Source organism: Adiantum capillus-veneris, chromosome 11 (genome assembly GCF_014529385.1).
Source record: "Adiantum capillus-veneris isolate H3 chromosome 11, ASM1452938v2, whole genome shotgun sequence".
Classification (NCBI taxonomy): domain Eukaryota; kingdom Viridiplantae; phylum Streptophyta; class Polypodiopsida; order Polypodiales; family Pteridaceae; genus Adiantum; species Adiantum capillus-veneris.
Genome location: NC_140941.1, coordinates 25,328,161 through 25,339,741, shown reverse-complemented (window position 1 = coordinate 25,339,741; position 11,581 = coordinate 25,328,161). Strand labels below are relative to the sequence as shown.

Sequence of the window (11,581 nt, the reverse complement as noted above, 5' to 3'; positions counted from 1 at the left end):
AAATCTGCAATTACAACTCACAAACGCGTAGTCGCGAACCACAGCAAAACTGACAGTGCTTACACTTGAATTAAAGAGCAAAGAGAGAGAAACACAATGCAAGTTTTTGAATTGAAAATGGATTACCAAATCATTAGCTGCGATGATTATAAGTTTGGAGCAGCTCGTAGCTGGAGCGTACGTTTTTTGAGCTCCCTTCTTCATCTCAAGATAAGCCTTTCTCTCACATTAAAGTTATTGACCTTTATACCTAGGGCATTCTAAATGGCCAGTGGCCGGTTCACATGGACTTTTACAAATGTCATGACAGCATTACAACTCAAGGAATTGACTCACTACTCTGGAATTAGGATTACACAAAGTATTACTACACTAGCTCGGAAAACTAATAGAGTACAAATGTGGTGTCCGGCTACGTGTCCGGCCAGGTGGGTGCCCGTTCGGTTTGTCCTCAAACAGCCTCTTTTGTTTTGTGTAGGGCTATCCACATCAGGCCATAGATGCATATCCTACTTGTGGGCCAAGAGCGGCTAGATGCCTTGCACAAGCTAATATATCCATATAACCATCGTTTCATGTGTCAATACCATTTTTTTTGGTATTTTTATGAGGAATATCATGTACTCCAATTTTTTATGTAAATTAGAAAGAAGTGTCCAAATTTGAGGTAATCAGAGCGATAACTTACGCAGTAATAATAACAATAGAAAGCGCCACAATATACGCGATAATTTTTTATTTTAAAAAAAACTCCTTCTCGTCCCCCTCTCCTCTTTGCCCACCCCATTTTGGACTCTCTCACTACAAAACACAATAAATGGTTGTGGTAAACTTTCAAAAAAATTTATAGTGTTTCTAGGCAATTTTACGACAAACATGAATTGATATTTTTGGCAATTCTGGCCCTTCATCAAACTTTGTAGGTGAAGCGAGTGTATCATTATGAAACACTTGACATATGTACATTCTCAAATCAAAATAGGCATGTTATCAAGTGGCAAAGAATGGAATAGTGTCACATCCAGGGCCCAATGACTCCCTAGGGCAATGACTCCCTAGATAGGTATGTGCATGATAACAACCATAGTAGAGAGTTTTTCATATATCACAATATATACATTGTTACTTTCCATTCAAAAAGTATAAAATGTGAGGTGAATTTTTTTATTCCACATTGTGTATGTGCCACGACATGACAGCAAGTTCCTACCCTTGTGTGTACATTTTGCACCATACTATTGACTATTGAATTAGTGTTGGCCATTTCATGTTAATGATGTTGTATGGCATGAGGAAGGGGGGGGGGGGGGGGGGGGGGAGGGACTATGTATAATTGTGTATATTTTGTGCGTTCAAGGACTATTTGTAAAACTTTTTATCTGTGAAATTTTGACAAATAAAATACACGCTTTTCCTATTCAATCTGTGAATTTTTTTTCCAATTCCATTCTATGATACCCTTACGTATGTAAAAATGTAAGAAAAAATTAATAAACTTTTCTGTTGTGCTCATGTGATAGTCACATAATTATCAAGTCCCCCCCCCCCCCCCCCCCCCCCCCCCCCCCAGGCATGAGGCAACTTGGTATTTGAAGAATCTTGTCCATGTTGGTGCTCCACACATGTGAAGGTATGGTTTGTCCTCTACTTGATTTGGTTTGCCATTCATATCATATGCCCCTACTTTGTCCGGCCACTCTCTCTCTCTCTCTCTCTCTCTCTCTCTCTCTCTCTCTCTCTCTCTCAGTTGGGTTGCATGAGGAAGTGCGATGTGTGTAGGAGCCCAAGTTTTTTACATTTTCAAAAGATTTAGCGGGAGCTGATAGTCCACTCAAATGGAAGGCTCACGAGAAGCTATGCGTTGTTTTCACCTTCAATTTTGCAAGAGCAGCTGACCAATTCTCTCAACATGGGGGAGAGAATTTGCAAGGACATTGCTAGTCAGGCCTTTTTTTGTGGGGAAGTACTCACGAGGGGTGGTGTTTTCTCAAGAGAAGATTGGAAATAGGTAGTGCCAACGGTTGAATTAAGGCGAATCAAAGAAGATCCTTTGCAAGCTAAACCAAATTAAATAAGAAAAAGGATCAAAGCAAGGGAATACAATTTATTTGTCTCTTTGTGTTTTCTTTTGATGCGTGCTAGAAGGGCGGTCAGTCTCTCTCTTGGAGGGCTTGAAAATTCCCTTAGGGATTAGTTGCCAGGAAAATAATTTCTTCGTGACGAGGGCACAAACAAAATGAATGAACTTGTCCACGCACGATATGCATACACAGATCCGATGCGGGAGATGTTGGAGGCAAGCAGCCTACTGCTTGGGTCCAAGGCCACGCGAGACGGTTGGGGAGAAGTCGCAAAGGAGGACGGACGATTGCTAGGCAGTGTGCAGAAGAAGGTACTGACGAGCGTAGGCAAGTGGCAAGGGGAGGGAGGGAGGGAACGCAGGTGCTGTGTAGATGAGAAGGCCAGCACGCAGTAAGAAGTAGATGAGGTAAAGGGACGGAGAGAGATTTAATTTTTTCTGGCTCCATAGGACATGGTGATCTTCATGCTAGTACACACCTCGGGATGGCAGCCCTGGAGCTGATGCGCAGAGTCTTGCGATCTGGAGTGAGATCGGAGAGATGGAGGAAATTCTCTCTCTCTCTCTCTCTCTCTCTCTCTCTCTCTCTTTGACTGCTTGCCAGCTGCCCTAGGTCACAAGGAATGTGCATGCGTATGTGTTTTTCCATCTTCTTGCGCGATCGGGGCTGTTTGGAAGATCTACATCTACGCCTGCAACGCCAATGCACAGGGCAGAGCATGCACTTGGTTGCGAGCACGACGTGACGCACAGGAACAGGCCCTGGAGGCTGTGCTTGAGAATTAGTTTTCTTTTTGCAAAGGGGGGGAGAGGAAAGAGCATTCAGTCAGATTTGGCTTAATCAAATGAGATACAGCCAGTATGTTTAGTAGAATAAGGGATTAAGAAACAAAATCTTCTTACAAATTATTTTATTTTTACAGCTAGCTGCGTCTAAAATTTAAAGTGTAAAGTCTGCGAGGGTTTTAAGTGCACGTTACATTAAAATGCGAGGCTTGGGGATAGCGAAAGTGGGGGTGGCCTTATTATTGGTCATGCCACCTTTTTCAAGCATGTTGACAGAGGAGGGGGTAACTCCAGGAGGGAGCTGCCAGTCAAAGCGATGAACGAGAATGGCGAGCCTCAGGACTAAGTGGCACGGGCATGGGAGGGTGGTATCTACAGCCGGGGGATTGTGGGCCGTAGATCTGGAATGCGGGTACCTTAGATTACTTTTGTAAAAAGTAAACTAAGGTACCCGAGTTTTGAAAGTAAACTAAGGTACCCACGTGGGTTTGAACCCGTGACCTCACTCATGAGAGGCACACACCCTAACTACTACGCCATGCGCGCGTTGTGAAATGTGGGGACCCTAATTTACTTATAACATGTATGCACAACGGCGGCGCGGAAAGTAATCTAGGGTACCCTAGTTTAGCGAGGGTGACCTCCACGATGGAAAGAGCTAGCGGAAGGCCTACGCAAATTCTCCGTCCTGACCCAAAGGGAAGCAACTCGTAGTGTCCACCTCCTGCTCTCCTTCGAATCTCTCTGGCCTGAACTCTTCTGCCCTGGCCCACACCTTCTCATTCCTTCCGATGGCCCACACATTCACAAACACCACAGTTTCTGCTGGTATGGTGTACCCCTTTATTTTGCACTTTGCTGTCGAGATTCTCGGCACCAGCATGGGTACCTATGGGTGCAGGCGGGCCGCCTCTTTCACCACGCATTTCAAGTAGCTCAGCTTGGGGATGTCTGCATCGCTGATCATCTTCTCGCCGCCACTGCCGAACGCCTCATCCATCTCGCGGCGCAGCCTCTCAGGACAGTGTGGGTTTATTAGGAGCTCAGCCATGGCCCACTCCAGGGTAAGCGTTGTTATGTGAACGCCAGCTGCGATCAAGTCCTAGAGAAGCAGCATCATTATATGTTAGAATCATTTAAAAAAGAGCTGGAATCAATTAGCAAGAGGACAGACAGGCAGATGAGGAGCGGTGTTAAGGATGCAATTCATATTACCAGCAGGACTGAGTTAATCTAGTGGAGGTGAGGGTGTCCGGAATGGAGTCCATAGCGCCATTTGAAGGAGTACGAGCGGAAGTGCGACGCGAGAGAGAGTGCGAGAAGAAGAGCACGACGATATGGTGAACTCGCTCTACTGTAATGTGTAGAGCATAGTGAGTTCTTACTAGGTTTTTACAAAAGAATATGTGTACATACCTGGCGGCCCGCCCACTTACCTGGGCGACCACATTGGGCTTTATACCCCAACAACCTCCCACTTAAAGTCCAATGTGGTACTTTAAATGTGAGAGAAACTACTATACAAGCTAATATACAAGAGATGTAGAGAAGTGATGTACTACCCTACACCTAACTACTTGCGAAAATGCGCAAAGCTCTCTGAGGGAAGTCCTTTTGTAAGTAGATCAACAAGATTTTCTGTGGTGTGAACTTTGACAAGCTGAAGTTGCTTATCCTCGAGCATTTCCCTGATGAAATGATACTTCACATCCACATGCTTTGTCTTTGAGTGATAAACTGGATTGCGAGCCAATTGTATAGCACTTTGACTATCACAATATAACACAGGCATCTCTTCTTTGATTCCCAAATCTGTTACTAGTCGATTAAGCCAAATTGATTCTTTGCATGCCTCTGATGGTGCAACATATTCAGCCTCTGTAGTAGACTGAGTAACACAATCTTGTAATCTAGAACGCCATGATACTGCTCCACCAGCCAATGTAAAGACATACCCTGACGTAGACCTTCGGTTGTCTAAGTCACCTGCATAATCTGAGTCTGTAAAACCCTTTACACTTAGCTCCTGACTCCCATAGCATATACGCATACTCTTTGTAGCTTTCAGGTATCTCAATATTCCTTTCACTGCCTCCCAATGTTTCTTGCCTGGGTTTGACATGTATCGACTTACTACTCCCACTGCAAATGCAATGTCTGGGCGAGTAGCAATCATTGCATACATCAAACTACCCACTGTGGACGCATATGGAATCTTATCCATTTCAGCATGTTCTTCCTTAGACACAGGACAATCTTGTTTGCTAAGTTTCACATATGGTGGCAATGGAACACTCAGTGCCTTTCCCTTCTCCATATTGAAACGTTGCAAAACCTTGTCAATATACTCTGTTTGAGATAACCAAATCAACTTCTTTGATCTGTCTCTCTCAATGCGCATACCAAGTATATGACTTGCGTCACCCATGTCTTTAATGTCAAACCATTTTGCCATCTTTGACTTCAAAGCTGAAATTTCTTCCAAGTGCTTGCCAGCAATCAACATGTCATCCACATACAAAATAAGGATCAGCCAACTGCCATCCTTATCCTTCTTTGTATATAGACAGTGATCGAACTCACTACGTTTGTAGCCTTGAGAAAGCATAAACTTGTGGAATTTATGGTACCATGCCCTCGGTGATTGTTTTAAGCCACAAAGACTCTTTAACAACTGGCATACCCAATCTTCCTTGCCTTTCTCAACAAACCCTTCTGGCCGCTGCATGTAAATTTCCACATCTAAATCACCATGCAAGAACGCTGTCTTGACATCCATTTGGTGCAACACCAAATCTAATATGGCAACCAATGCAAGAAAGCATCTCAATGTAGTCATCTTGACCACCGGAGAGAAGACTTCATCAAAGTCAATGCCTTGTTCTTGCTTAAAGCCCTTGGCAACAAGCCTTGCTTTGTACTTTGGCTGACTATCATGAGCGGTGATCTTATACCTGTAAACCCATTTACAAGGTAGAGCCTTTTTGCCCCGTGGTAATTTAACTAGCTTCCATGTCTGGTTTTTATGCAGAGATGTCATCTCTGACTGCATGGCCAATTGCCAATTCCCGGAGTCCTTCATTTGCACTGCTTCCTTGTAACATGAAGGCTCATTGCAATCAGTCAACATGACATAGTTCATAGATGGAACAAACCTATCAGGAGGTCGCATGACACGTCCAGATCTACGCACAATAGGTGGCTCAGGCTCAGCCACAACCTGTGGTTCCAATCTATCATGTCCTTGCTCCTCTTGAGCCCTAACATTTTGTCTTGCACGTGCAGGTCCATCTTCTTGGAAGACAACTCTTCTAATCTCCTCAACCCTCTCTGGTTTAGAATGATATTTGGATTCATTAAAGTGAACATCATTGCTACGGACAACCTTTCTGGATTCGGGATCCCAAAGTCTGTAACCCATCTCACCAGAATTACCATAGCCTAGAAAGATGCACTTTCTACTCTTTGGCTCAAGTTTGTTCCTAAATTCCTTTGGAACGTGAGTATATGCCTCACTGCCAAAGACTATGAGATGCTTGTATGAGGGCATTTTACCTGACCATACCATCTCTGGCACTGAATCCTTCTGCAAAACCTTGCTAGGAGATCTATTTACAAGATGAATAGCTGTTGATACAGCTTCAGCCCAAAACCCATTTGGCAGTTGTGCATTAGACAACATACTTCTGACCTTCTCTTGTATGGTCCTATTCATCCTCTCAGCAACACCATTTTGAGGAGGATTGTAAGGAGCAGTAAGTTCACGTTTTATACCTTTTGACTCACAAAAGTCCTGAAAGGCCTTTGAAACATACTCTCCACCATTGTCAGTGCATAAGCATTTAAGCTTCTTGCCACTCTGATTCTCCACAAGTGTCACAAACATTTTGAAAACACTAAACGCTTCATACTTGTGCTTGAGAAAGTAAACCCATACTTTCCTCGAGTAATCATCTATAAATGTCATAAAGTAAGAAGCTCCCCCTAGAGATAGGTTAGGCATAGGTCCACACAAATCACTATGAACAAGTGCCAACTGTGTATCTCTTCTACTGCTTCTATGCTTATGTGGCTGCTGTGTTTGCTTACCATATAGACAATGTTCACAGAATTCAAAATCATTAAATGAAAAGCCAGGTAAATAACCAGAACGAGACAAGATTTCCATTCCCTTCTTGGACATATGTCCTAACCGGCTATGCCACAAAGAAACGTTCGGCTGCTCGGTTACATTGATTACATTTTTAGAGACATTCAATACATAAATCATGTAAAGTCCTCCAGAATTTACTCCATGTGCTACTGTCATAGAACCCTTGGATATCTTCCACATGTTCTGTCCAAAAGTGGTGACGTAGCCAGCATCATCAAGTAAACCTGTGTTGATCAAGCTCTTTGTAATTGCGGGAACATGTCTCACATTCTTCAGCGTGAAAGAAGAGCCATTCTGAAACTTCAATTGAACATCTCCAACACCTAAGATCTCACATGTCTGCCCATTGCCTAGCCGAACATGATCTTTAGTGGTCACATAAGAAGTAAACCACTCCTTGTTTGGAGACACATGAAGTGATGTCCCTGAGTTTATAATCCAGTCACTCAGTGCATTTCCATCAGATGCTGTAAGAAGAGCTGAGTCCATTGTATTCTTCAAGAAGTAGATGTCTCCTGACACTAGACTGTCATCCTCTGCAACAGTGTTTGTCACATTTATTTCTTGAACCTTCACTGAGGACTTGTTCTTCTCACCATGGTCTTCAGCTTTCTCTTTGCCTTTTTCTGCTTTCCATTCTCTGCAGTCTCTTTTCATGTGACCCTTCTTGCCACAATGGTAGCATTCTATGTCACTCTTGCCTTTAGCACTGCGGGACTTGCTACGAGACTGATTCCTCTTTCCACCTTTGTACTTTTCTTTGGTCCTTCCCCTGACAACTAAGGCTGTTCCTTTGCCTTTGTCCATTGTCTTTCTATTGGTTTCTTCAGTAAGCAGACTTCCTTCTACACCTGCTATGTTCAAACCATCTGGAGGTGCAGAATTACTCAAAGCTGTGCGAAAAGTGTCCCAACTTTCCGGCAATGTGATCAACAGGAACATAGCTCTAACAGGCTCATCAAACTTGACACCTTGAGCTGACAACTGACTATAGATTGTGTTGAATTCATTCAGATGATTGGACATAGGTGTCCCTTCTTTCATCTTCAAGTCAACAAGCTTCTTAAGCCAGTATACCTGTGAAGCTGCACTCTGCTTCCCATAAAGATCACTCAGCTTTAACCATGCTTGATAAGCCGACATCTCGTCTGCTACATTGAAGTAAACGCTTTCTGCCAAAGTCAGCATAATGGTAGAAAGTGCCAATTCATCCATTTCGCTCCATTCATCTTCGTCCATATCTTCTGGTTTTATCCCCTTGAGCTTTATAGGTTTTATTTGCTTCTTTTGTACCAACACATGCCAAATCTGCTTCTTCCACAATGGGAAATTGGTTCCATCCAGCTTCTTGATATTGTAAAGAGCAGTGTCCTGTGATCCAGCCATAGCTACGCTTCACAGTAGTTTACTTTCCTGGGAAAAATTCGGCAGAGTTTCCCCTGTAAACTGACCTCTGAACCAATATCAACCTGTCAAATGAACCAAGAAAGCTTCAGATTCTGCATAAATTTCGGCAGAGTCTCCTTTGTAAAATGGCTCTGGTGTACTCAAAAATAGACCAAAAAACAGCTCAAAAATATTGTCTCTCTGACACTGTAAGCTGCGGGTAAACCTGTCCTGCACCTGTACTGTCTGTCACTGTCCTGTCACTGTCCTGTAAGCATAGACTGTGACAATGCCTCAACGGCAGTAAAGCAAAGATGCAATCCCAATTGTCTAACTCACAGTCAATACATCCTAGCTGCCTATCTAAGGGTGCTCGAGGGATCGCTCCAAGACCTGTATCACCGAAAGGATCTCAACATTCGAGAATCCCCCAACTCAATAAAACCTCACTCGACCCTCAACAAAGGTTGCAGTAAATCTGACAGAACATAGACTTCCCACAAAGTCATACATCCACAAATCCCACTGTATGTTGTAACCGCTGCGGCGGTTGTTTGCTGCGTGACTCACAGCCAGCAAACCCTCAACAAACATACATCATCTCTGACAATACATCCCATGTGGAAGTACCTGCAATGTCAGGATGAAATCTGGAATATCAAGCAGCAAACACAAGCTACCTGATGAACTAGTGGATGTCGCCTACAGTCTGTGTGTAGATGCGCCCGTGTCGTATGTGACACACCTCCAAGAACTGTGAGTCGTCCTTCGATGTGTAGACAGCCACAAATCAACACTCTGGGAGTGTCGATATCCTTAGCACCTGCAGTCGTAGGCCGAAAACCCCAAATTTGCAGAGTCGGATCTGCACCCGTCGAGACCAGGTAGTCGAAAATGGCCTGTGCAGACCTTTGTCGAAGCCGAACGGTGGCCGAGATGACCTCAGAATGAAATTCTGAGCACACCAAGCCCTTCGGCCCTCCCCACAGGATTTGGGGCCGTGTCTTCGCCTGTCGAATTTCACTCCAATCTGAGTTGGTGACTCTAGCCTCCTGCAGTGCTGCCCCGAGCCTCGATCTGAGCTCTGATACCAGTTGAAGGAGTACGAGCGGAAGTGCGACGTGAGAGAGAGTGCGAGAAGAAGAGCACGACGATATGGTAAACTCGCTCTACTGTAATGTGTAGAGCATAGTGAGTTCTTATTAGGTTTTTACAAAAGAATATGTGTACATACCTGGCGGCCCGCCCACTTACCTGGGCGACCACATTGGGCTTTATACCCCAACACCATTGGCATCATTCTCTTCTTTGGAGAGGAGAGACTGCAGAAGATCATCATAGGAGGAGCTGCTCTGCTTGCAGCGATTTAGCAACTCGGCGAAGATACTGTGGACACGGTTGTGCAGGCATCACATGCGGCGCTTTCGTGCAAAATCGAGGAAGGAGAGAGCGGGAACGAGGTCTCTCAAAGTGGGGATGCTCGCCTCATGCTCCACCTCCTTCATTAGCTCGTGCACGTTCTCGACGCCCACATGCACAGTGCCCTTCGACTGCAGCAACCGCAAGATGACGTGGCTAGTCATCTCGCCCACGCACTGCCCAATGTCCACCACCCGTGACGTGGCGCTTGTTGATTTCTCCTGCAACCTTTGTACCAGCCTGGCCACCTCCTGCTGCCGGACATACTCGAGCTCCTGTAGGCGTTTGGCTGTAAACAGGCCCACGGTGCAGATCTTCCTCAGCTTCCGCCACTGTGGACACTGCGAACTAAAGACGATGTCGCTGTTCTGCCCATACAGCAAAAGCTCGTTGAACTGGAAAGGGGGTCGATTAGCAAAGATCTTGTCGACCTCTTTGGCCAGCTTCAGGCTGGAGATGGCCACGGCCAACTGCTGGCCCAAGCGCAGCCCTACAATAGGCCCGTATTTCTGGGCCATGCCGCGCAAAGCTTGGTGAGGCAGGTTTGTGAGCAAGTGCAGGTGACCGATCACAGGCCACGCAAATGGACTTGGCGCTTGGTAACACGGGCATTGAGGGGGTGGGATCTACGGTGGGATGAAGGAGAGCCGTAGATCGTGGCAAAGTAATCTCGGGCGCGACAAAGTAAACCCGAGATTACTTTGCACCCGAGATTATTTCACGGCCGACCTTCGAACCCGAGACCTCACCTTTGCGACTCACATGCCCTAATCACGAACACCCGCGTGTTTATTGTGATGGTATGGGCCCGAGATTACTCTTATACCAAATGTGACCAAAAGTAATCTCGGGTATAAAAAGTAATTTCGGGTACCCGAGATTACCTTTTATACCCGAGATTACTTTTTGCGATGCCGACAAGATCTACGGCGCTCGATGCTCTCACCATAGATCCCATGCCCCCATACCCATGTCATATAGTCTTGAGGGGCGTGGCGGGAACGAATTCTTGTTCCTAGGTCATCGCTTATTCATAGTCGTAAATAGCAGTGCTACTATAGATAAGAAACCACAAATCCATGGGGGCGACTCCTCTCCCTGCACTTGCAACTGGAATACCTTCATCATTCCCCCTGCCATTAAAATATAATACCCGTTTGCTTGTCTCAGTGGAAACACACAAGGCTCATGATATATTTATATAGATAGATAAATCATAAATCATAAGTTGCATGCAAGTTTCAACGTGAACTTTTGCGCATCGCCTCTTTTCAACATGAAAAGAGGGGCATCGATGTTCCCCAATGGCCTCTTTTCATGTTGAAAAGAGGGGCATCGATGTTCCCCAATTTTCAATATGAACTTTTGAACATGGCACGTTTGTTCAACACGAAAAGAGAGGTTTTTTGTTTTTTTTTTTGAAACATTGGTCCTTATGGTGTCTGTAATACAGGGTTCATTTTCGTTAGGCAATGGACGTCTTGTCCTTAAAATTTCAAAGATGAGTGAGACTCCCACCGCCTCCGACGGAGATGCTTCCTACGAAAGCAAAAGATCACTAAAACATTTTGGTGCTTGGTGTAGCAAAAGGTTTTTTCCCAAGAAACCCCCTTGATAACCACCACCATCACCACAACCACCACGAAGAAAAACAATCGAGCTTTATAAATATGCTTACCTCATTTAACTTTTACGTAATGCCATAGGCTATGCCTTCAAGTTTTAAGAATAGATACTTGCATCTTGAGAGAAACCCT

General features: G+C 44.8%; 1 pseudogene; it reads right to left on the bottom strand.

Moving 5' to 3' along the window:
• Positions 1 to 3,056: 3,056 nt before the first annotated feature.
• LOC147447013 (flavonoid 3'-monooxygenase-like) lies at positions 3,057 to 10,964 on the bottom strand (annotated as a pseudogene).
• Positions 10,965 to 11,581: the final 617 nt, after the last annotated feature.